The following is a 24,378-nucleotide window of genomic DNA, read 5'->3' as shown; positions in this document are numbered from 1 at the left end:
AGGTTCTCGTGTCAGGGTTTAGGCTTCAGAAGTGGCCCCAGAAGTTGGAGGATTGAATGATGAGCCTTGAAACCCAGTGCTGTTGTGGTACAAACCGTGAACCACTGTGGCTGCAATCTAGAGGTCTGTGAATAAAATATGTTGGGAGCCCAAAGGAGAGGAGATGATTACAAATGGTTTTGTAGCATAAACACAGCTGGAGCCATTTTATTTAAATGAACAGAAAGGGCAGCTTTTAAAAAGCAAAACCCATCTTGAGATTCATAAAACTGCACCCAGTGCGAAAGCCTTGGCCAGCAAGCTCAGTAAAACATTTGGGACAGCTGGGGTCAAAGAGTCTTTCACAAATATATTAAGGAAGAAAGGCATACTAGAGAGAGAACAGTCTGCTAATAAATCAGGAAAGGAATGGAAATCATGATGGCTCAGAAATGACTGACTTACTGAACTGACGTATGGTCAGAAAAATAGATGTTAGCAACAAGGCTAAAGGAAAGCAGTGTAGGTTATTAGAAAGCAATGGGTACTCAGTCCATATAAAGTAGCTATTGATGGAGAGCGCTGTTAAAGAATATTTGAAAAATCAAAGGCATAAATCAGTAGCCTGGGAGGAAGCATTCGTGGGCTATAGCCAGGGATAATCTAGTCCTTCAGTCTGCAAGTGATCCTCACTGCAACTCTTACTAAAACAAAGGGGGAAATCTGTACCTGACATAAAATATGAGCTACAGGACCCAACCAAAAAACAATCATGGAGGAAAGCAAGTAGGAGACAAGACATGGAAAATAAGTTTTGGGTGAAACTGTAAAGGGTCGATATGATGGGGGAAAAGTACATCTAATGTAATGGGGGGTTTCAGTTAAACAGATGCTCAGCAGAGGAAAAATAAACAGGCCGATAATTTGGGGTTTGCTCTCTCGTCGTTTTTTGTACTGTTTTCTTTTTGTTTTTTGGCTTGAAGGTAAAGATACTAGAAATGGAATTGCTATTGTCAAATCATGCACCACCTTAAGGAAGTCTTGACCAAAAGCCAAATTGAAGCCGTGGATCCAAGCTGCCCAGTAAACAGCTAAAGAATCTGCATTGTAAGTAAGATAGATTCTCTCTCAAACTAGGCTTAAATTTAGTCTCTTGCCTTGTTGATTGCAATTTCTAAAAATAGGCGTGTCTTTGAGAGGGCTTGGTACAGAGTGCTTCCGGTGTCTTTGAGAGGGCTTGGTACAGAGTGCTTCCGGTGATGCCAGAGTGTTTTTCTTCCCATTCTTTGATGTCCCCAGTCTGCTTTGGCCTGTATTATAAGCCTGACTATCACAGCCCTGAGAATTGTCACAGATCTCATAGTCAATGTTTCCTCATATGCAGAAGGGACACCAACCCTTGAGCATGTTTTAACAGGCATCCTGGTGGCTAGAGAGATGTCTCAACAGTAAAAGCACTCACTGCTGAGAACCCAAATTTGGGTCCCAGCACTGACACAAGGTGGTTCACAAATGCCTACTCCTGTTCCAAGGGCCCACTCCCTTCTGGCTTTCACAGTGTCTGTCTGTCTGTCTGTCTGTCTGTCTGTCTGTCTGTCTGTCTGTCTGTCTGTCTCTCATACATAAATACATCAAATAATAAAATAAGTGTTAACACCATTAAAAGTTCACTGTGATTGGACAGACAAAGTAGGTCACAATTTTGATCCTAAATATGTCAGTTTGCACATATGAAGGGAGAGTGGTGGTTTGTACTTGCTGGTTCAGCCTAGATCATGCACTTCTGCAGTCAGTGGTCAAGTCAGCCTCCACAATACTAGACGGACTGGGATGTCCAAATAAAGTAGTTGAGTTTTGGAAAGGAGCAATGGTGGTAACTTAGAAACAACTGCTTCCTGTTCCAATGCATACTAGAAAACTCAGTACACAAAGCCAAGAACCTCTAGGCTGCCTTTCATCTCAGTGTCACTAAAGTCTAACTTAATCTTTTTCTCTTCAAATACCCTCTTCCCCAGCAGACTGAGTCGCCCTGCTCAGATACTAAAGGTAATTGTAACAGGTTTACTCAAGCAGCTGCAGAGTATAGGACTCCAACCAGGGACAGCCAGACAAGGAGAAAAACAAAACAAAACAAAACAAAAATAAATAAATAAAACCTGGAGACCCATGTCAAAGGTCATTTCTAGAAAACAAAGTTTCAAATATGGAGAGATTTAATTTCACTGAGCCTCTGGGGATCTGAGGCAGAGTAGCTGAAGTCACTCTGTATTAAGCAGAGTGGAGGTGCAGCTTAACACACACTCACGGGGAGCTCTTGGGCCATATAAACTATACACACATGTAACATCAGGGCTGTGGATGGGCCAGTAGAATAATATTTCTCTAACATGTGTGACACCCTTGCTCAAGCTATAGACTGAACAACAACAACAACAACAGAAACAGAAACATCAAAAAACTTGCGATGTTGCCCTGCTTTGGACTTCATATTCATTTATGACATGTTTTCATATAGCCCCTGTTTCCTTTGCATAGGAAACCTACGTCCAAAGGCTCTACAAAATGCCTTACAGTGTTCGGTCGACACAGCTCAGGCTCTAGAGGCACCGTTCTGTGGATGACTTTAGAGGAGGTTTACAGCAGTAAACCTATGGAGGTACCAGGATGACATCAGAGAGTGGCCACCAAAACTGTGTGACATCTGTTTAATGTTGGTGTTTGACCTGGGTATCAGGAGAGGCCCCAAGACCTACCTCAGTTAAAGGTGAGGGCTTTAGAGCTGCAGCTAAATGCTTCGAGAAGTAAATAATAACCTGGGTGATGAGTTTGTTAATGGCCTCCATTTTCCTATCTTACTGCTCTAGTTTACCAATCTGTTTTATCTCAGAGTTATCCCACTTTGGGAACTAACTAAGCCCAACCCGGCATTCCTGCCATTTGTACTTGTGAGCGGTGTCTTACTGTTCGAAGTTTTCTTATAGAGATTTTTCCTTCCCAGGCCGTGCTAAAATTTCACTTCATGCAAACCTGGGGATGCAGAATGAGCATTTATTATTTTAAACCCCGTCTGGAATTCACTGCCTGCCTGCCTGTCTGCCCCCTCTCTTTTTCACCTTTTCTTCATCTGTTGCGTGCTCAGCGCCCCGCCCCCTTCCCTCCAGTATGTTTATGCATTCAGAGAAGAGTCTTCTGGGAAAATAATGGAAGAGAAAAGCTTGTGATTTATCATTACACTATAATGGGTGCCCTGCTTCCGCTGGAGGAGGTCAACCTCTCTGAGAGATACCACAGTCCCTCCTTATTAACGTTCTGTTACCACTAATGGCTCAGGGTAGGGCAGCCAGGTCTTACAAGGAAGGCATTTAAGAGGAGCACTTTGTTTAATGGAAGCTGGGGGGTTTTACGGGGACATATAGCACCAAGCATTCCTAGGAGAGTGACATATTCATAGATAAAGAACTCCCTCTCCCCACCCCTGGAAGAAGGCTTTAAAAATCTCAGCATGCCTTTTCCCTTGCTCTCCTTGTCAATTTTTTTCAATGTTTTTATTCCTCTTTTTTCTTTTTTTCTGATTTTTATCCTGCCACACCTTTCCAGTTACAGTTTACAATTTTCATCAGCCCTTCTAATTTCAGCCGCCCCCCTCCATCTCTTTCATAGAATTTCTTGGGGAGGGGGTCTGCCTTGTTGTCAGCTCTTGTAAGTCACCTGTTTCATCACAACAAGGCTGTGTTTAACCCCTTGGCACTCACTAAATCAAGTTCAAATTCTTTAGCACAGGTCCTTGCCAGGCCCATTCCAGCCCTTAACTCCCTGAGATGGCTAGACCCACACTGAACTCTTGGCAACTTCATGAAGCCAGAGCCTAGAGAGCCATCGAGGATGGGGAAGTGTAGAGGAGAAGTGTAGAAACCCCAGGAGTCTGACTCTCATAATGCACAAGAGTGAGGGGAATGATGGCTTATCTTATTCGCCCATTCATTCATTTACAGCATGTGTGTTCACATATGACGTCTATGTGTGTTCCTATGTGTGTGGATGCACGTGTGTTCTAGGGCATGTGTGTGCAAATAGTATGGCAGTCCAAAGTTGATATTGGCATCTTCCTGGATTGTCCTCTGCCTTATATATTGAAGTAGGGTCTCTCACTTGAATTAAGCATTCATTGATTTAGTTAGTCTAGCTAGTCAGTTTACTCAGAGGATTCCTGTATCCTCCTTCCAAGGTTGGTTACCATGCATGTCTGATATTTATGTGGGTGTTGGGGACCCAAACTTCAGTACTCACACTTACCCAGCAAACAGTTTTACAGTGAGTCATATCCTCAGTCCCATATTATGTCCTTTTTTCAGTGATGTTTTAAAAGATGTGGAGACACGCACTACACTGGAGACAATTTATTTTGTATTTCAATTCTGGTCACAGAGCTTGGTCCATGGCAGAAAATAATAAATGAAGAAAGGAGTAGCAAATGTCAAGATTAATGAATAAAACCCAGTGAAATTCCAAGATACATTGTTGGGGGGGGATTTAAGCATGGGGCATTAATTTCAAAGTGTGGTGCCAGGAAATAAGTAGGAAATTTAAAAACCCATCCCCATCTAATGGCATGTGATGAGCCACAGAGAACGGCGCCAACGACATTGTCCATTTCACACATGTAAGTACCCCCTAATTATTCTCTTCTATATAAATGATGCGGGATGACTGCAGACTGGGAAAAAGTTCACACAGGCATGTCTGTGATGTGATATGATTTATTACCACTTTCCAGAATGGGGTAAAGAGAGAGCAGCTCTCCAAGGTCACGGACTAACTGCAGTAGTGTTTATGAGCAGGAGACACTCACCACTTCCAACCCTCTCTCCTGTGATGAAGCTCAAACGCAGCAGAGCAGTTCATTGAGCCATAGGTTGCTAGTTTAATTGACTGCCACGAAGACACACAGCATTGATGTCCTAGTTTTCAGGCTTCTATTTGTTATCATATAATCTTGGTATATTACTTAGTGAATAGTTGATGTACCTTTGGTCCTTAATCCATTGGTCTAGGTTATTTTTAAAATAGCTCTAATGTAGGTCTTTGTTATGGAGGCTAGAAAGCATCATAAACACATACAATATACAGATTGGTTAAATAGTAATGCTATAAAAACCCAAGTGAATATTATGCACCTATTAAAATTAATGTGCCAATGGTAAATCCACACACCCTCATGAATATATATATACACATATATAATGTATATATATATTTTGAAGATAGCTTCTATAGTTAAAATTCAAATTTCAAAATAATATTCACTGATACACTTTTCTCCAATGAAAGAAAGCCTCACTATGTAGCCCAGGTTACTCCTGAAATCATGACTCCTGTCCTGTACAGTGGAATCCTGATATTGCAGGTATATTCCACTACTCGACCCTGATGATATTTTTGTTCCATAGTATATTTTACAGCCTCTGGTTCTCCTAAAAAGCTAGATAAGAAGTTAATAGTACATGCTGAATAAAAGTGGTTGAAATGCATCTGGTGGATAAGAAGGGTAACTTCTTTGAACGTTCTTACCAAGGAAACATTTAATTTAATTATTAATTAGGTACCCGGACTCTAACAGCTAGCCCTCCTTTGATCTGACATGATGATGTGAAATGACTGGATTCATTCTGCAACCACATGGGCTTTAATCTTGATGGTCAAATTGGTTGTACTGGAAAGCACCCAAGAGCTTATTAACACCATAGATATATTTCTGAAAGTATCCCCAATAAGAATTAACTGAGGACTGGCAAGTCCTGTATCAAAGAATACAGTAGCATTCTGCAGTATGAGGACGCAGACAGAATAAGGCATAAAATGAGAAAGCCCAGGGGAGTATAAATGTCACTTCTCTTTGATGTCTAGCTTTTGTGAAAAGAGCAGCTTCCTTCCACCTCTACCTTATTCCACAATGTTCTGCCTCATTGGAGACCCAGAGAACCAAGAGGCCATGCACTGAAACCATGAGCCAAAATAAGTTATTCCTCATTTTAAACTGTTCTCTCAATATGAACACACATGGTGATATGGCTCATGGATAAGATTAATTAAGCAATTTATGAAATGATCTATTCATTTTCCTACTTATGCATCTATCTGTCCATATTATTATTTTTCTGCTTATCTAACCCTATTAGTTTGGGATACTATTAAAAAATAAAAATGTTGATATGTAGGACAAAACTAAATCAAATTTTATAGTTCTGAAGGTCAGGGAATCTAAGATCGCTGTCTAGGGAAAGTCATGCCCTTGAGATTTTAAATTATATTTTGGTTAGTTTAATGTCAACTCCAACTGGACCCAAGCTATAGTCACCTGAGATGGAGGAACCTCAATTGAGAAAATACCTCTAGAAGACTGGGCTATAGGCAAGCCTGTATGACATTTTTTAAATGACTGATCAATGAAAAGTTCAGCCCATAGTGGTAGAGATATCCCCAGGTTGATGGTCCTGGAATCTATAGGAAAACTGATTGAGCAAGACTTGAAGAGCAAGTCAGTAAGCAACACCCCCTCCATGGCCTCTACATCAACTCCTGCTTCTAAGTTCCTGTCCTGCAACTTCCTGTCCTGCTTGAGTTCGTGTTCTAACTTCCTTTAGTGATGAACAGTGATCTGGAAGCATAAGTCAAATAAACTTTTTTCTCCCAAGTTGCTCTTGGTCATGGTGTTTCATCACATCAATAGTGGCACTAAATGAGATAGATGATCATTTTGAATCATCACATGGTAGATAGAGAAAGTGAGCACTAGTCTCCAGTTTTACTAAGGAAAAGAGGATTTCCTTATGAAACCATCTAAACCTTATCCCAAGGACTAAACCATAACATCATGAACTAAGATCTTAAAATTAGAATTATGGTATATGTAACAATAGTCCCCCCATACATCTCTTTCTCTCTGTCTCTCTCTTCTCTCTCTCCCTCCATCCCACCCTCCATTTTGTGTATATGTACATAACGTTAGTCGGTTTTTAAGATGTGACTAGAATATGTTCCATCAACAGAGGATCAGAGGCATGGACCCCATCCATTAAAAGAACAACATTGTGTTCCAATGTACTTTTGAAAATAAAAAACAACAAAAAAGCACATTAATTTTAACAGAATCTACTAACACATAATTATAAACAAGCAATTTATTTCCTTTTTTGACTTGATATGGATCTTTTTCCTGTGTAATATTGCTCACTGAGTATGAAGATTAAATTCGTCTATTACTTTTCAATCAGTAACCATTTTATCATTGAATAAAACACAATTAATTATGTTGTTAAATAATTTATTCAATCATTGTACTAGTCAGAAAATAGTAAACTATTAAACTCTTCTTTGTATATAATTAATAATTGTATACAGCAGAAAATAATTTGACATCATTAAACAATTACCATTTAATTATTTCAGTTAGCAAAAATCTATTAAATAATATTCAAGCAGTTTTTCTACAATTATGTTATTTGCTAAATTGTTTTTAATATGCCCTTAGAAGCAAGATAAATTTTGAAAATCACATTTTTCCACACAATTTTTGGAAAATTAAACATATAAATATACTTAAGACAATTTTAAAGTTGACAAACATGATTTTTTTTAAAGTATAAATTTAGACAAGTCTTCCAAAATGACTGTTTCTGATAAAGCAAAATAAAATTAAAATAACTTTTCATCTTTGGATCTCATGAACAAAATATTAAATCTTCTTTAAGATGGTAATATTTATACATTTAATAACTATTTTAATCTCATTTAATTAATTTTCAGCTTTGAGTTCTTCTGTATCTGCAACCACAGAATTTGTCTTGTTCATAGGTTTGGTTCTTCAACGGATTCAATGTAATAATTTATCACGTAAAATATTATTCTAGTTTTCATGTTCACAAATTCTTTCCTTCATCAAAATGTTCATTTCCTGAAGTACAGAGGGCAGTATGCTTGCGCATGTGTCTGTGAGTTTTAATTCTCCGTTTACTTGAATAATTGCACCAATATTGGAAACGGAATCAAGTGGGAATGGATGAATTGGTTGCTGATTAGCTCAGTGATTAGCTCAGAATGTTGACTTCAGCTCTCAGAGAGGTCTTTCTGGAGAGGGTACAAGTTTTAAGTAGTTTCTATGACTCACAAGGTTTTTCTAAGCCAAGGATATCTACTTTCAAGATTAGCTGTTGGTCACAACCCTGACCGCTAATCTCTTTTGTATACTAATACAAAAGTAATTAAAAACTGAAAGCCATCAGTATTATCACTTTAGCCTTTTCAAGATGCCATGTAAAGTAGCCTTAGAATCAGCTGGTACCATAGTACCTCAGAAAAGACTAGGATTGTGTAATGTTCTTTTGGCTGGATGAAACGAACACGTCTTTGTAAATTGTTCTCTACGGCTCTTCTAATGACTTGGCATTTGGTCATTATTTTCCAAGTACTGTTTAAGTTCATTTATCATCCCTCTTTCAGGTTTCCACAGTCAATGATTCCACTTTTATTTTAAGGTCTAACTCAAATAGCAAATCTTTATGAGATTTTGTTAGATACTCCTTCCCTAATCTTTCCGAAACAGTTTTGATTTCTGCCTGAATGGAGATCATTTTGTGTCCTCCACTGTAGCTCCTCTTACATAGATGATAAATGAGAACTTTGCTTCCTTCTCTTAGAAGATATTATATATTATATACATATTCACATATATATGAAGACTCTCTCTATTTTTTTTTACATAAACAGAGTAAAGACCCACCATCTGCTTACTAGTTGGGTGCAAAAAATAAGGTGAGGTGAAATTTCTCCCTTCTTTGGTGAATGTCCTGTGGGGACATAAAAGCTGGAATTGGGTGAAGATAGGGCTCTCACAGCTCCTAGTCTGCCCACATTTTATAATACTCCTTTCTGTGCTCTGCGCTCTCAAAACTCAGTTGTCACAACTGATAAAGCCAACTCTGTTCCTGCCTTGGCAACTTTGCCATCTATCAGCTCAGATTTTACCACCTTTCTGGTTTTCTGCAATACCCCACCCACTGAAACTTGATGACATCAGATACGGAATTGTTCAGCAGCTGCACAGATCTGAAGGCTGCTGTGGCTCTCCCTGTCTCCATCAAACCCCACCCCCACCCGCACTATTTTTTAATACCCATGTTGACTTGTGAACACTGACAGGGCTGGTTTGCCTCATTCAGCTCAGCGAAGAGACAGGAACTGTTAGCAATAAAGTAGTTCCTTTGTCCATTCCCTTAAAGAAAATGTGTGTGTGTGTGTGTGTGTGTGTGTGTGTGTGTGTGTGTGTGTGTGTGTGTGTTATGTGCATGCTGTGTGTGACTGTCCATAGAATCCAAACGGAAGAATTTAATCTCCAAGAACTGAAGTTACGGGTGACTGTGAGCTGCCCAAGATGGGTGCTAGGAACTGAGATGGGTTCCTCCGGAAGATCATGAAGAACTCTTAACCTCAAAGCCATCTTTCCGGGACCCTCTGCTCACTCCCAACACTGCTGCAATTTAGTATTGAGGCAAGCAGAGTAAAACTCAGTGATTAGGTTTTAGATTTTTGTTTTTCTGTCTTAATGAAATAAAAACTCTTGTCTCTCCACCCCACTTAATTTTCCTTTCAAGTTAGAAAGGAAGTTTTTCAGTGCATTTGCATTTCAAATTCAAAATCTGTATTTAAGGCACTTAACAGGGTCCTTTGCTCGTTGACAGCTTCCTCCTTAGCTTCTCCCAGACTGGGCTCTGTAATGTGTTGAGTCTTAATTTGCAGAATATGTGCATTGGCATAATGTCTAATTAGGCTTCCGTGTCAACTTTAAATCTAACACCATCAGCATCTAATGAAATAACAGAAGCATTTGGCTTCTGCTTGGTGGATCTTAAGAGATGCACTCCCTTTGACTGACGGACTCGCTTAAAAATGAATTGAAAGGTAAGCAAATAAAGATAATGGAGGGGAAATGGGAACTCGGTTTCCAAGATGAGGTGTTCCTGCATCCATGGATGTAAGACAGAAGACATCAGAATCCAAGTGACTATTAAGGGAAATCAGATGGACCCGCCCCTACATAATTAGCAACAATTGGAACAGATGGGAGAAAATTAAATTTATGCATGTAAAATTATTTTCTCATCGGCTAACATTAAGGCTTCAGGTGGGCTTCAGGTTTAGTTTTCTTTTCATTCAAATTCAGGGACTCTGATGGGAACTAAGAGAGAGCCCAGGATGTGCAAGTGCACTAGCCTTCAAGGAGGATATAGCCTAGCAGCAGAGCAGTGGGGGTAAGATGAACACAAAGAACTAGAACATGGGAGTCGTCTGCTTGTGACCTTGGGAGTGTTGAACAGCATTTACTAAATGCATGTTTTCATTGCAGTGAAATGGTAATGCTAGCCTCAATCTCAATGCACTGCCCAGGTCAAATAGTTATTGCAAAGTTGTATGTTTATTTTAATGCCACACACATAAGAAATACATAACTTGTCTTAGGTGTTAGGGTGGATTGACTGTTGAGTTACCTGTTTTCTGGAAAGAGGAAGATTTGGTGAAGCCTGTGTGGACTAGTTCCCTATTCCTAATGTCCCAATTAAGTTTAGGGACATAACACAGTACATCTTGCATGGCTCTGGAGGTCATAGGTCAAAGACAGTTTTCTCGGGTTTTTATTTAACATATTGGCATTTCTTGCTTCTTCTTGAAGCATCTACACTTTTTGGCCAATCACCTGTTTCCTCTCGTCATTCACATTCTTCACAACTTCCGAAACAGAACCTCTTACTTCTTCATATAAACATTATCCTTATTTTTATGGGGATTCAACAAATGGCCTAAAACCACCCACTTATTTTGGGACTCTTGACTTAGTCATATTCAAACGGGTTCCTTTGTTTTCTCCAGAAAGATCCAGAAAGGAAGGAATACAGAGGAATTCAGAGGAACACAGCCCTGGGCACAGTTTAGTTTACCATACACTTTTTGAGGGAAATGCTCTGGGGTAGTGGTTAGAATGCTGTAAACTCATCTTTCCCTATTTAATCAACCAGTCTCCAATTCTTTATGGAAGCTTCAAGGTGCCTTAGTCTCTCCTAAGTGTGACATTATTCAAAGTAATGTTCACTTACATCCTAAAGATACAAATGAAAGCTCATAGGCACTATCTCCTACTCAGGGAGAAAAGAGTGAATGGGAATACCTTTGGTATAAAATGGGTCTCTTTTTGTTTCATTTTTTTCTTATGATCTCAATGACATCATCAACACAACTAAATTCAACATTCATCTACTGGAATAAATCTAACTCTAAACCCTGGATCTTTGACCATTGGGGAAGCTCTAGGCTTGACAATTTGGAAAGTCAATTTTCTTCCTTATCTTTTGACTTTATCCCAGAAATTTATACTCCCCCTATCCCAAAAACCGGTTGTGCCTTTAAAAAAAATTGGGCGAAAGTAGCTTTTACTATCTGATTCTTCAGAGATGCTCTCGTTATCTCATGGGAGAAGAGTCATCACTGAACTTCTTTTTCTCCAGAATTTACCTGTTTCTTCCCCAAATAATCTGCTGACTATTAATGTCTTCAAATTTTTGGGTGACAGGGTGACTTTTATTTCAGCTGAGATTTACAAGTCAATGCAATAGTTACTAAGATTCCACATCACAAATCAGAGCAGAGGTACAGAGAAGTTAAGAGCGTCACAAAAGTCTATACCACACACGGAAAATGAACTTGACACTATCTCTTTGTCCTGTTAAACTGTCCTTTACACACTGTACATATTTAAACACCTAGTGGGCTCATTTTGCCAGATCAAACATATAGATTTTAATTCTTTTAATTCAACAATTATTGAAGATAATCCAATTCTGATATATGTATATGTATACATATATGTTAATATGCTGGGAGACTACTAACAAGTCACCTTAAACTGGGAGGAAAAATTGTATTCTGATTGTTTGAAAGTCAGTGTGCAAGTGGGACACAACTCAGAAGTTAAAAGTCAAAAAGTATTCAGCTTCTGATTATAGGAGTTTTCTGTGCTCCTGTTGTTTGTTTTTCCCTCCAGAAGTCCCCTAAAATAAGAATCAGGACTGAATCATTTTTGGCCAGGTATTTTGATGAACCTTGGTTTTTGGTGAAAACACACACACACACACACACACACACACACACAGAGAGAGAGAGAGAGAGAGAGAGAGAGAGAGAGAGAGAGAGAGAGAGAGAGAGCAAGAGAGATAGACAGATACAAAGAAACAGAACCGAAAGGGAGGCTCCGTTCACTTTCTGCCTGGCTCTTAGGGCCTTCAGTTACTGTGTTATAGGGCTTACCCTAAATGTTCAGCCCATCTGCTCGGGGAACGATGCCTTCGCCACAATTATCTAATCATATTACAGTAGGATATCAAACACAGCATGAGTGACAAGGGTAGAGCTGCTCGAAGTGAAGGGAAACAGGAGGATTCAACACAAAGCCTGGTGCCAAGTATGTGTCTTAAGTGTAAAATGTACATTCTTCTCTTCAGGAAGCTTCTGGGAGATCACGTTAAGAAGTGAAGTGAGCTGACTTGGCATATCGGATTGACTGAGGAAACTGTCAGTGCCAAACAGCCTGTCCGACATGACTGGAGCTCTTGTGGAATACCCATATAATTTGCTACAGCCTCCTGAAGGCAGCATTGCACTTGTTGAACATTAATGACCCCCTTGTACATTTTGTTGAATGAATACAGTCTAGTGTATGCAAATGAAATTTGAATATATTTAAATAGGGCAAGCCTTTCTGTTTGCCAGAGCTCAGCTTGCCCTATTATATACCATTTAGGTTGTGTGCCTGAAACCTCAGTGCACATGTTTGCAACTGTTGATCAGTCTCTCCAGTATCCTCTGTTGTCCTGTGACTTACAGCCTTTCATCAAGATTTGACAGACTCTGTGATCTTTGCAGGTGTTTCAATGGGCAAACTAGGGTTGAGGGGACTCTCCGGTCTCTGCTACAAAATGTTTATACACTCTATCTGACAAGCCTTCTATGTCACTTGAGCAAATATATATACAACGAAAGTGTTAAGCTTCCTATTGAAATTATTAGGAGTTGCTAGATAGGAGTATCAGGTCAATAAACACTCTGAAGGTGGAGCCTGCCAAGATTAGAAACCAATGATGATAACCTTGCCTTCAGAGGTAAAAGGTCATCTTACTTCTATATGACTTCTCTACTATGCAGCTATTTCAGCTTGAGTAGGTTGAGTATCTATGGAATGGGAGGGATTTGAGGCTCTTATCTTTGTATTCTACCCATCAGAAGAGTGGAAATTTTTGGTAGATACTGTGTCAGTAGGAAAGGCAAATGACACCTTGTTAACTCGACATAAAAACAAATCACTTATTAAGCCATTAGCTTTTTTCTGTTTTAATTTCCAGATATCATATCACAATACAAACATCATACAATTTCAAAAGTTCCATGTTTTTAAAATTTTAAACACTTTAATAGTCCAATCTTTTAAAACAAAGTCTCTCTAAAACTCTAAAATCTCTTTAAATTTCCAAGAATTAGTTAACCGTGGGCTCTTGTAAAATCAAGTAAGTTAATACTTTCTTTTCAGATAGCATCACCATGGCACAGTCACAATCAAATCAAAGCCAAATCAAAAATACAAAGCACACAAAGCTCACTGTCAGACATCTGGGGTTCAATCATGATCTTTTAGGATCCAGCGAGGAGCTCAGATCCCTTCTCCAGCCTTGCTTTCTGCAGTGAGCATAGCTTGGATCCTATAGGATCCAAAAGGAGGCTCCGACCTCCTCCACTCCATTAGTAGCTTCTGTACTTGGTGGCAATGCCAGGATTCTGGCAGCTCCAATATGCTGGGTGCTTCCTGCTACAACTGGGCTGCATCGTTCCCTATAGCTTCTCCTTGGCTCTCACTGGGGACTCTGACTTGCCACATGTCAAACCCCATATTCTCTTCATGACACCTTCATCCTTCTACTGCCACTGAGACTGGACCCTCACCAATGGCCTCTCCTACCCTCTATTCTATAGTCCGACAAGTATCAGAAGCTCTTACAAGTTAGACTGCCAGCATAAGAAACAACATTGGTCCTTTTGGGCCACAGCTTCTATGTACTAACACTGCTGAAACCCTTTCTAGAAGATTTAGGCTCAACGATGACGGTCTCTTCTTAATTTTTGCTGATTCTTGAGCTCCATGTGACCAGAGCTCAATTTTCCCAGCAAAGCAAAGGTTATGCTTTCGTGATTATTAATTCAAATGCCATAGAAATATTCCTGACAAAGCTCCCACAATAGCTCACCAAGCTTTGACTCTTCCATCGCTTTTCTAGCTCATAGTTTCAAAATCCTTTCACAGTCTTGCTAAGAAAATATAGCATTGCTCCATTCCTCCTACCATTTCTCTAATCATCAGGGTTTTGAGTGTTGTGATATAACACTATGACAAGAGCAACTTGTGAAGGGCAAGGGTTGTTTCAGCTTACAATTCTCAGGTCATACTCAGTCCTGAGGGAAACTAGGGATGGAACTGAAGGTAGACAGGGGACACAGACGCAGCGACTCATACCACAGGAACTGATACAGAGGCCATGGAAGAATACTGCTTATGGGTTTGCTCATACTCCTTTCTTATGGAATCTGGGACCAACTACCCAGGGGTGGCATAAGCCACTGTGAGCTGAACCCACTAGCATCAATAATGAATCAAGAAAATGCACTACAGACTTGCATACAAGCCAATCTGGTGGGTGCATTTTCTCAGTTGAGGTCCCTTCTCAACTCTTTCCAAGTGACTCTAGATTTGCCTCAAGTTGACACCAAAACAACCAGCACAATAAATAACAGCAGCCCTTTTATTTTCCACAATGATCCTGGCAAATCGTGTGAATAGTTGAAACCAAACCCTAACTATGTCATTAGCACTTTAAGCACTGGGATCACATAATATTAATGCATCTTAATTTATTGTCACCTACTAGAGACACAAGAATTATTCTTCCTTCCATGGACCTTTATATTTTGCCTCATTATGATCCTTCATATTTGAAACAATTCAGACTTCGGTGGTTTGTGTTATGAAAGGACATTCAGTGTATAAAGAGAGCTAGGATCTTTCCACAAGGAGGCTTGCAAAAGTGACCAGAAACCTTTTTTTCCTGGAAAAGAGAGGAGATTTCCAGTTAAAGAAAAAAAAAGATTACATATTGTTATTTCTGTTCCCTCTTGAAATGCCACTATAATTCTGTAGAGTAATTTTTAATAAGATCTCAATCCATAAACTTGAAAGCAGAGAGAAGACATCTTGCTACTGAAAGAGAACGATAACATTCTGGAAAAAGGAGAAAGTGGAAGGGTTACTTGTAATTCACTTACAAAGCACCCAAAGCCAAGCCTTTAATAAAGAGGCCCAGACACAGCCACTTCATTTTGAGTTGGAAGCCTACAAAGGCTTGGAAAATGGAAAGAGTCCACCCCAAATGTGGTGCCCGAAGACTTTGAAATGAAGAGTTTGTGAGGAAGTGTACTCGGTGTGCAGTGTGTCTCTCTTCCAGTTGATCTTACAGGTTAACATTTTCCAACCACCTCAGAGGAACCTGAGAGTCTTTACCATGGACAAAATGAGACAGAGGTTACAGCAAGGGAGGATGACATGGATCAGAGAAAGAGATTGGAGTCTACCAGAAATGGGAGTGAAGTAAAAATGTTCTCCCTTCACCCTGAGATGCTCCACTTTCCCTCCTCTCTGTACTACACAATACTGATATTATAGGTCCTCCAGGCAGATAGGGTGCTGCTTCCTTCAACAAACTGATGGCCGTCACAAAAGACTTATGAAACTAGGGATCATATCTTGAAGACTCAAGGTTCCTCTCTAAATATCGACTAATTAAAAATAATCGGCAAGTCTTCCCCAAGTTCACTGAACTTATCACTGGCTTTTGAGAAAGTCATATAACTGGACTTTCAAAGGTCAGTTTACGTTTTATAAAAGCATTTCACATTAAAGGCGGAATAAAAATCAACAAATGAGGATAACGGATCAAAGGAAGTTAAGGACATCACAGAAAGAAGAAAGCTTTAAGAGTCCTGTTGTAACTTCAGAGAAGTAAAAGACTATGTGGCATTGATATACTTTAAAATAATAAAGAAGCTGGGAATGCGGGCAAATACCTGTATCTTAGCAACCAAGGAGGATAATGCCAGGCTGGGCTACATAGGAAGATTCCATCTCAAAATCAAAACAAAATAATAAATAAATAAAGGCTTGGGAAAGAGATCAGTGATAGAGAACCTCCTTAAGAAAATACAAAACCTTGGGCTCAATTGTTTGTATGAGACAGACAGACCGGAGGTGGGGGGTTGGGTGGAGAGAAAGAGAGAAGGAGAGAGACAGAGATCGAATTAAAAGTACTGTAGGAAAAATAGAAAGTTTAATAGGCTTAAATGATTAAATTGAAAAAAATTCAGTATTTTCTAGCTCTAAATATCTTCATGCTAGGTTCACATGATAACCTCCATAAAGATCTGAAAGGTTGGTATCTCTTTGTGTATATGCATGTGTATTCATGTAACATATTGTGCATTAGAGATTGTGTGATGACTTTGTGGAGTTGGTGCTCCATTTCCACCCTTATGAGGGTTCTTGGGATCGAACTCAGGCTGTCAAGCTTGTGCAGCAAGAATATTTACCACTGAGCCCTGAGGTACCTGAACCTTTACCCTGAAGGCCCTGGAGGGATTTTGTTAAATCCTCTTTCCCTAGCTTTCTTCTAATAAAACATGTGAGGATTCTCTTCTACTTGCAAGATTGATCAATGTAAGTCATTATCACTTTCTGAAAGAGTTCACTGAGGTCCCTACAACAAATTGCAGGACCTTAATCTTTATTCTTCTTCAAAAGGCATCCGTACTATGAAGGGGAGGAATATGGTCCACCTTAAGAGCCCATGTATCTGCAGTTTGTAGGGGAGGTTTATGGTCCACCATAGGAACCCATGTTTCTGCAGTTTGTAGGGCTTGTGCTGCTTCATTATTTCCTATATGTATCCTATGCCCCATTTTGTTAATTTGCTTCCACTTAAGAAAGTAAATCTGTGTTCTTTCTGGCCTAGATCATACCATCTACCCTTCACCAATGTGAATGTGTACAATAGGCCATAGGTGACTCTCAATCAAAATATTATCCAAGTCGTTTCAAGTAAATGCAGGCCCTCAGAGAGCAAATGTCTCTTGTTCACATTCTATCTGTACAAGGGAAGTATGTAATGTATACTAAATATTTATTAAATACTTAAATGAATGAATCAGAAAAACTCAATATAGAAGGAAAAATATTTTCAAGGGGCTGAAGAGATGGCTCAATGGGTAAGGTGCTTGGTGTGCAAGTATGAGGACCTGAGTTTGATTCCTCACTACCATTGCAAGGGGCCAGGTTTGTGGGTACATACTTGTGATCCCCACATAGGGGAGATAGTGACAGGCGGATCTCTGGGGTTCAATATTCAGCTAATGTAGGTGAATTTGTGAGTCGACTGTCCCAAAAAAAGTGACCAGGATCACTGTCTAGAAGGATACCTGACATTGACCTCTGGTCCCCATATTCATGTGTACATGTGTGTGTGTGTGTGTGTGTGTGTGTGTGTGTGTGTGTGTGTGTTCTTTCATGCACGTGCACACACACATACATATACACACAATCCCACACACAACACAAACAGACACACAGGCATAAACACACCATACCCACTACACTATACACACACACACAAAAAAAAAAAACCACATATTTTTTATTGATTTCCTTGTCATTAGATATCAACCTGTTATTTCCACATTGAGTAGAGACCTGTACCATGGGGGAAGTAAACACAACTGCCAACACTGAGATCATATTAGAAATAGTCAAATAAACAGTCAGAGCAGATGTCCACATGACTTAGCATTAAGGTGACCGTATGTCGTCATCCAAACCAGTATGTTTTGGTGGATGCAAGACAGCAATAAAATAATTGTCAGCCACTAATTGATCTAAAATAGGCATAAACCATGAATGTTTAGGCAAAAAGAACATATGATGAGCTTATGTAAGTTGGCTATATGTAGTTTGTTATTTAATAGATTAAATATCAAAATGCAACCATTTCGGTACCAGGATGTATTTTAAATGATAGGAGAGATAGTTATGAAAGCTTTGTACAGCATCCTAAAGGGACATTAGGTAAGTAGACCTCTCCAAGACTCAGCTACCTTGCCTTTAGAAAACAGATTCTGTGGTACTCACCATCTGGGCATCTCTGTACGGACAGAGCCTTTTATTCTCACCTTTGGCCTTGACTCTCACGTTTTTTTCCCTTTTCGCTTGACCTTTTATCTTCTTTTAAAGGAACAGTATGATTGTCCCCATTAAGCCAACTTCCTGCCGTACAGCAAGGACCAAGAGGCTGCAGGAGGCCAGCACCTCCTTCCGGTGCTGGGTGAGGGGCTGCCAGGTGATGAATGGTTGCGTGTGGAGCAAGGTGATAAACCAACACCCCAGTCATGTAATCTTCCGTTAAAATGAAATACATACCAGGCATGTGGTGTTTCTGCAGCTTGTACCCTCTCCCATCGAAGATCATGAATAAAAGAGGCGAGTGTACCGCTGACAGATGCCAGCATGCATAAAGGACACTTCCTACAAAGGCGAAGCTCCGGCTAACAGATGGACTAAAGATGTGAGATGCAGAAAGATTTACCAATCTAAATAATTCAAGGGAATGTCGTATGGCAAGCTAGTGCTTTGCGGAGCGAGCCAGCAGAAGGTGCAGATGGAAAGGCAGACCAACCCTTTCCCATAAACCCATTAAGAACAGTACTTGTCTGAGCGACAGTATGTCGCAGAAGGCCCAGGGAGAGGCCAGCAAATGAGAAATTTGCTTCGAGACTTTGTCCCACAAGGTCAAGAGCACATTTAGCACTAAAGCTTGAAGCATCTAACAGGAGCGAAAAGGGGGGGGTGCTCTGTGCCCCAGGGCTCATTGTTCTGCCCTCTCCAACCCCCACCCTCAGTCATGAGACCTTTATTTGCCTTGTGAGAATTAAAATCATGGAAAGTGAAGGCATTCAAGGACCTTTCAAGAAGATGTCTTAGTTACTCTTCCCTTTGTCATGACAAAATGCCGGGGATACTAACAGAAGGAAGGGAGGGTTTCTATTGGCTCACAGTGCCAGGCTGCAGCATGCTCGGGGAAAGACATGGAGATGAGAGTGAACATATAGAAGCAGAGAGAGGGGAGTTCATGCTAGGACCTGCCATTTCTTTAATCACGCTATGACCTTAGTGGGTTTCCTTCCCTTGGTTAAATCTTTCAGGAAACACCCTCCCGGACATGCCCAGAGATTCATCTGCTAGGGGATTTGAAACCTATGGAGATTAAATATGACAAAAGGCTAAGAGGACTAATCTTTTCAGTTTTTATTCTGACAAAGACTTTTTGCCCCAAAGCCAAATGATGAGTGACAATCTCACTTCTGGAAAAATTCACAGAAATGTGGAACTATGTGCTCTTTCTAGGTGCCATGGGTGCTTGGCCATGCCTGCTCTCAAAAGGAGTATTCAGACCATGATTTCTGGGCTTATTTTCATATATGTTCCCTATCTTACAGAGCTCAGGATTTAAACACTCTTGAAGAAATACCATCTCTTTTCAGCCACCAGAGCTGGCTCTGGCTAAGTATTCAGTAACTATCCCCTGATAGTGAAACTCTTACCATTGGAAAGACTACTGTCTAAGATACCTCTGTATCCTGTAAAGCTGTGCCGACATGTTTAGTGGCCCAGGCAAGAGAAGCTGTGATAGACAACATGGCAAAGTGTGTGCTTACACCTTGGATGTAGAAACAGTGGCCTGCTCAGGCTCTAAGGAGTTGAGCTATGCCAGGAAAGCCAAATCCCCCATTCCTCAACTGTAAAGAGGTTAAGCAAAGCATTTCAAACTCTCTCGGCTTGCTACATGACTACAGTGAGGTAAACTAGGAGACGCTCACTCACATAAACATTTGAGGTACTTAAGGCAATTTCTGCTCATCTTCTTGGACACCACCTGCTGGTAACTAACAATGCAGTGCTTCTCAATCCTGCAATGCGTAAATATGCAATTGCTTAGTGTGCCTCACAAAATGTTTTTGCTGGAAATATTGCTCCATAGTCCAATTTTTAAACATTCCGATATCATAAAAGGCTTCATTTCTATTCCAACATCATCTAGTCTCTCTCTCTGTGTCTGTGTCTGTCTCTGTCTGCCTCTCTCATCTGTCTGTCTCTGTCTGTCTCTCTGTCTCTGTCTCTCTGTCTCTGTCTTTCTCTCATTCCCTGATTCTTTATTAGTGACAGAAATGACAAGTCTTAATCTAAAGCTGCTATTGGGGTAAAAGATGAGCTTTCTGTTCACTTTTATTGTTTTATTTCATCTGAGTTCTCTCTGTTTGAGGACATAAAGACAATCTCATTTAATAAGTTATTAGAATGAAAACTTTAAGTGGCCTTGAGAGTCAGTCTCTACATCATTCTGTGGACTGATAAAGATGATGCTGGGTTTGTGTCTGTCTTTTCTTCTGCAAGCAGCACCCAGCACTGAGGCACAGGGAAGAGCTGGCATGCATAACTAAAAGATGGCCATTTTTGAAGCCTGGCCTTGCCTGTGGGGGTTGGTTGCATTTGGCTTTTTATAACAGTGTTACCAGGGTTGCTTGACATAAACCCTTATGAATTAAATGAGGAAATACCAAATGCTACTACCTCATGGAGGATACAGCAGTGACTGGCTTACTAGAGACATCTCTTTTAATCAACTTCACATCAAGAAGCTTTTAGCAAGCCAATTTCCTTTCTCAGTCTTCCTAAACAAACAAACAAACAAACAAACAAAACTACATTAAGTTTTTGGTCATGTGTGTATATGTACCTTTAAAGGCCAGAGGAGAAAGAGAGGGGATGGGGAAGGTAGAAAGAAACAGGGAGGAACGAGAAGTTGAGAGAAACAGGAAATTACAAAGAATAGATTAAAGTTACTATAATTAATATGCAAAGAGATATTGCCTGCATGAATAAGTCAAGACAAAATCCTATGCATAGTAATTTGCCAAGCAGAGATCCCCATGAAATTTTATTTTTATTTTTCTGAGCATATGTGTATGTATGTGTGCATATGTGCAACCCTTGATGTCAGGTCTTTGTAGAGACCAAAAGGGGACATTATATCTTCTGGAGCTGCGGTTACAGTGGGTTTGAGCTGCCCAGCATAAATGCTGGGAGCAGAGCACAGGTCATCTGGATAAGCAGCAAACACTCTTAATTACTGAACCCTCTCTTCAGGTCCCCTCAATTTTATTTAAAAGAAGAGAATGACTAGGGAAGGAAAACTTAAAAAAAACTGAGAATCAACATTTAGAGTGAAACAAAAAGGACCAGAAAGATGAGTAAAGGATATTAACAATTATTAATATGTAATATTGCTCCAAGTGCAAGAAATGCTTAGAAACCAAACCAGTCATCCAAACAGCAGCAGCAGCACCAAAACAAAGTTCTATCAGGGTACACGATGGAGAAGCTGAGCTCATCAGGAATGGCCAGAGACACTCAGATAGAATGAACATATAGATTTTGTACAAAGGAATGGAACTGGGATAGACATTCCTTTCATGGAGATACTGAAAATAAGAAGCCTATAGGGAGTTAGAAGATCAAAGAGGCAAACTTTCCTACTTCCATTCAGTCTTATTCACTGAATAGGTTCTGCATGGACATAAAGATATCCAGAGATGTCTTGGCATTTCAGTCCATCAGGATTGAAGTCTACTCAACTCCCACTTGAGAGTGAAATGTAAAAAGATCAAAGAACTAAGAATGGCAAGAGTTATCTCAGAATGGTGCTGGTATTACAGCTGTGCCAAGATCTGTGAGAGCTCAGAATATGTAATAAGATAGAAACATTTCCCAAACAAGTGAACAAGGTTTAACACATCAGACACAAATAGGTTACTTCCGACTTTAGCCATTCCTGAGGCAGCCTTAGAAATCAGTCAGAACTCTTTTGACACAAGATAGCTGCAAACACACTGATTATCAATTGGAGGGGGGACTCATACATTCTTAGAAATAATTACAGTTACAATGTAAGCAAGAGTTACACAATGATTAAACAGAGTTCACTACGTAAGTGTGAAAATACTCCACTGGGAAAGATAGATACTGACAGATGTGAATAGAAATGGTTGTGCATAAATGGATAAACCCATTAGCATATCTTTGAAAAATCAGAAAAAATGTTAAAAACCAAAAGGCTAAGAAATGATGTAAGCACACTATGTGTGCTTCAGCATAGAAATTGTTTCCAAAAGAGATGCTAAAGACATTAAGTCATTCCTTCTTATCAGTGAACCTTTGCATGTTATGGGAAGAGAAGAGGCAGGGCGCCATTAGGCTTATAACCAGTTTCATATCACATTTGTCCTTTTAAACCATGAATAAATCAATGAATTGTTGTGATTTTTTTCAGAAAAAGACCACGAGGGATAACAAATCTATGGCCATCCAAACTTACATGTGTCAGAATGTCCCATGCCACAGAAGGAACCACACATACATGCAAATGCATCTAATTCATATACGTGTAAGTGCCTCATGTCCATTCATGTGTAGAGTCCAAACTGTACTGTATGCTAGAGATACTAAAATTAAAAATATACCTCTCAGGACATTTTTGATATCATAATCTAAAGAAAGAACAGAAGGAAAGATTGTTGATGATGCTGAAGTATGGCTTTTTTATCTCCAGACAGTAAATGATAATTCCCTAGCTATTATGGGATAGAGTTTACCTTGACCCTGTAAGCCGAGGCAGCTGATTAAGCAGAATAATACAGTGATAGCTATGTCTATGATGGTAGTGATGGAACCGTTGGCAGTCTGGGCTACAAAACAATGGGAAAGGAGAGTCACGGGACTTTCATGTATGGTTCTAGACTGTGATATTTAGTACTGTCAACGTGATATGACACTACTTAGAAGTGTGCCCAAAACGTATTACCTTAGGTTAGTTGAGGTAAAAACAAGTCTCACCTTAATTATAAGCAGGAATAAGATAGGGTCTTGGAAAGAATAAAAGTGGAGAAAGTAAACTGAGTACTGCATTAGCGTTCATATCTCTGTCTCTCTCTCTGTCTCTCTGTCTCTGTCTCTCTCTCTCTCTCTCTCTCTCTCTCTCTCTCTCTCTGTTTCTGAATACTGTGGGGCTGGCCTCTTCAATCTTGTACCATCATATGCTGTTTTGTGCTGATGGACTATACCATTAAACTGAGGGTCAAAATAAATCCTTCCCTCCCCATGTTGTTTTGTTCCCTACTCTGTCATAGAACTGAGACAAGTAACTAGCATATAACTATGATTACCTCTTACCTACTCCTAGCCCTTGTGATCATGACTTGGGAAGGTGTTTGAGCACAAAGGAAGCAGAAGGCTAACAGACAGTGGGATTCTGGTACAACTTACCAGAAGTCATCACCCATGATGGTGTGGGATTTTGAGGTGATGAAGTTGTCTCAGCGTCACCCATGCTCCTGTAAGTAACCTCTCCACCATGCTTTTAAATAAGTCCATCATGCTGGATTTTGGCAGAATTGTTGCTTTAATCTGTCATCATCGATGTGCTTCTGGGATAAAAATATTTGTTTACATCTTCTTAGGGAAAGGAATTACTAGAACATGTGTGATCTTTGCCAGATCCCCTAGAGTTTACACTGCAAAGGAATGTTGCATCTAAAGAAAATCATTGTGTTTCTGTCTTTATTGTCAGGATGCTTGGTTGGAAAACCTAAACCTGGGCTTTATTCAAAGTACAAACTATTTTGTAGCAATCTCACTAAGTATTTTTCCTTTTTAGTAGTTTGTATGGGAACGAACATGGAGAGACTTTTGCGTGGCTAGTAGAAGGTGAATCTCATACATTACTAACATTGTGCCCTTTCCTCTTACAAGTTCAGCTAACATAGCTTTCCAAATTTCACTCCAGCAATTGACTCATCTTTCCTAAGTCTAATGTGTAAAGTTGTCCTGACAGAGAACAGGCAAACCACCTGACAGTCTTTCCCTGAGAGGACAGGTTGTCTTTCCTGCCAGATAATCTTAGTCTGAACTGTCCCTCTGTCTATTACTAGGTATCCTTCCCAGTCTCCAAGACACCTTAGTTTTTACTAGAGGACCTGAGTGAATATTTTAAAACTACTGGATGCCTTCTGTACCTGTGACAAAGAATGACAATCTCAAGCTCTACTTGACAAATTGAGATTATTCACAGCAATAACAACTTTGTATCGTGTCTGCAC

General features: G+C 39.8%; 1 long non-coding RNA gene across 1 annotated transcript; it reads left to right on the top strand.

The window, feature by feature from the left end:
- Nucleotides 1-821: 821 nt before the first annotated feature.
- LOC103692065 (uncharacterized) lies at nucleotides 822-23,598 on the top strand. The gene is made up of 3 exons (XR_595544.4): nucleotides 822-1,086; nucleotides 22,554-22,667; nucleotides 23,463-23,598. It is a non-coding gene; the product is annotated as an uncharacterized LOC103692065 (long non-coding RNA).
- The last annotated feature ends 780 nt before the right edge of the window (nucleotides 23,599-24,378 follow it).

The sequence above is a fragment of the Rattus norvegicus genome, chromosome 13 (genome assembly GCF_036323735.1).
Source record: "Rattus norvegicus strain BN/NHsdMcwi chromosome 13, GRCr8, whole genome shotgun sequence".
NCBI classification, from domain to species: Eukaryota; Metazoa; Chordata; class Mammalia; order Rodentia; family Muridae; genus Rattus; species Rattus norvegicus.
This window is presented reverse-complemented; position numbering and strand designations above follow the sequence as displayed.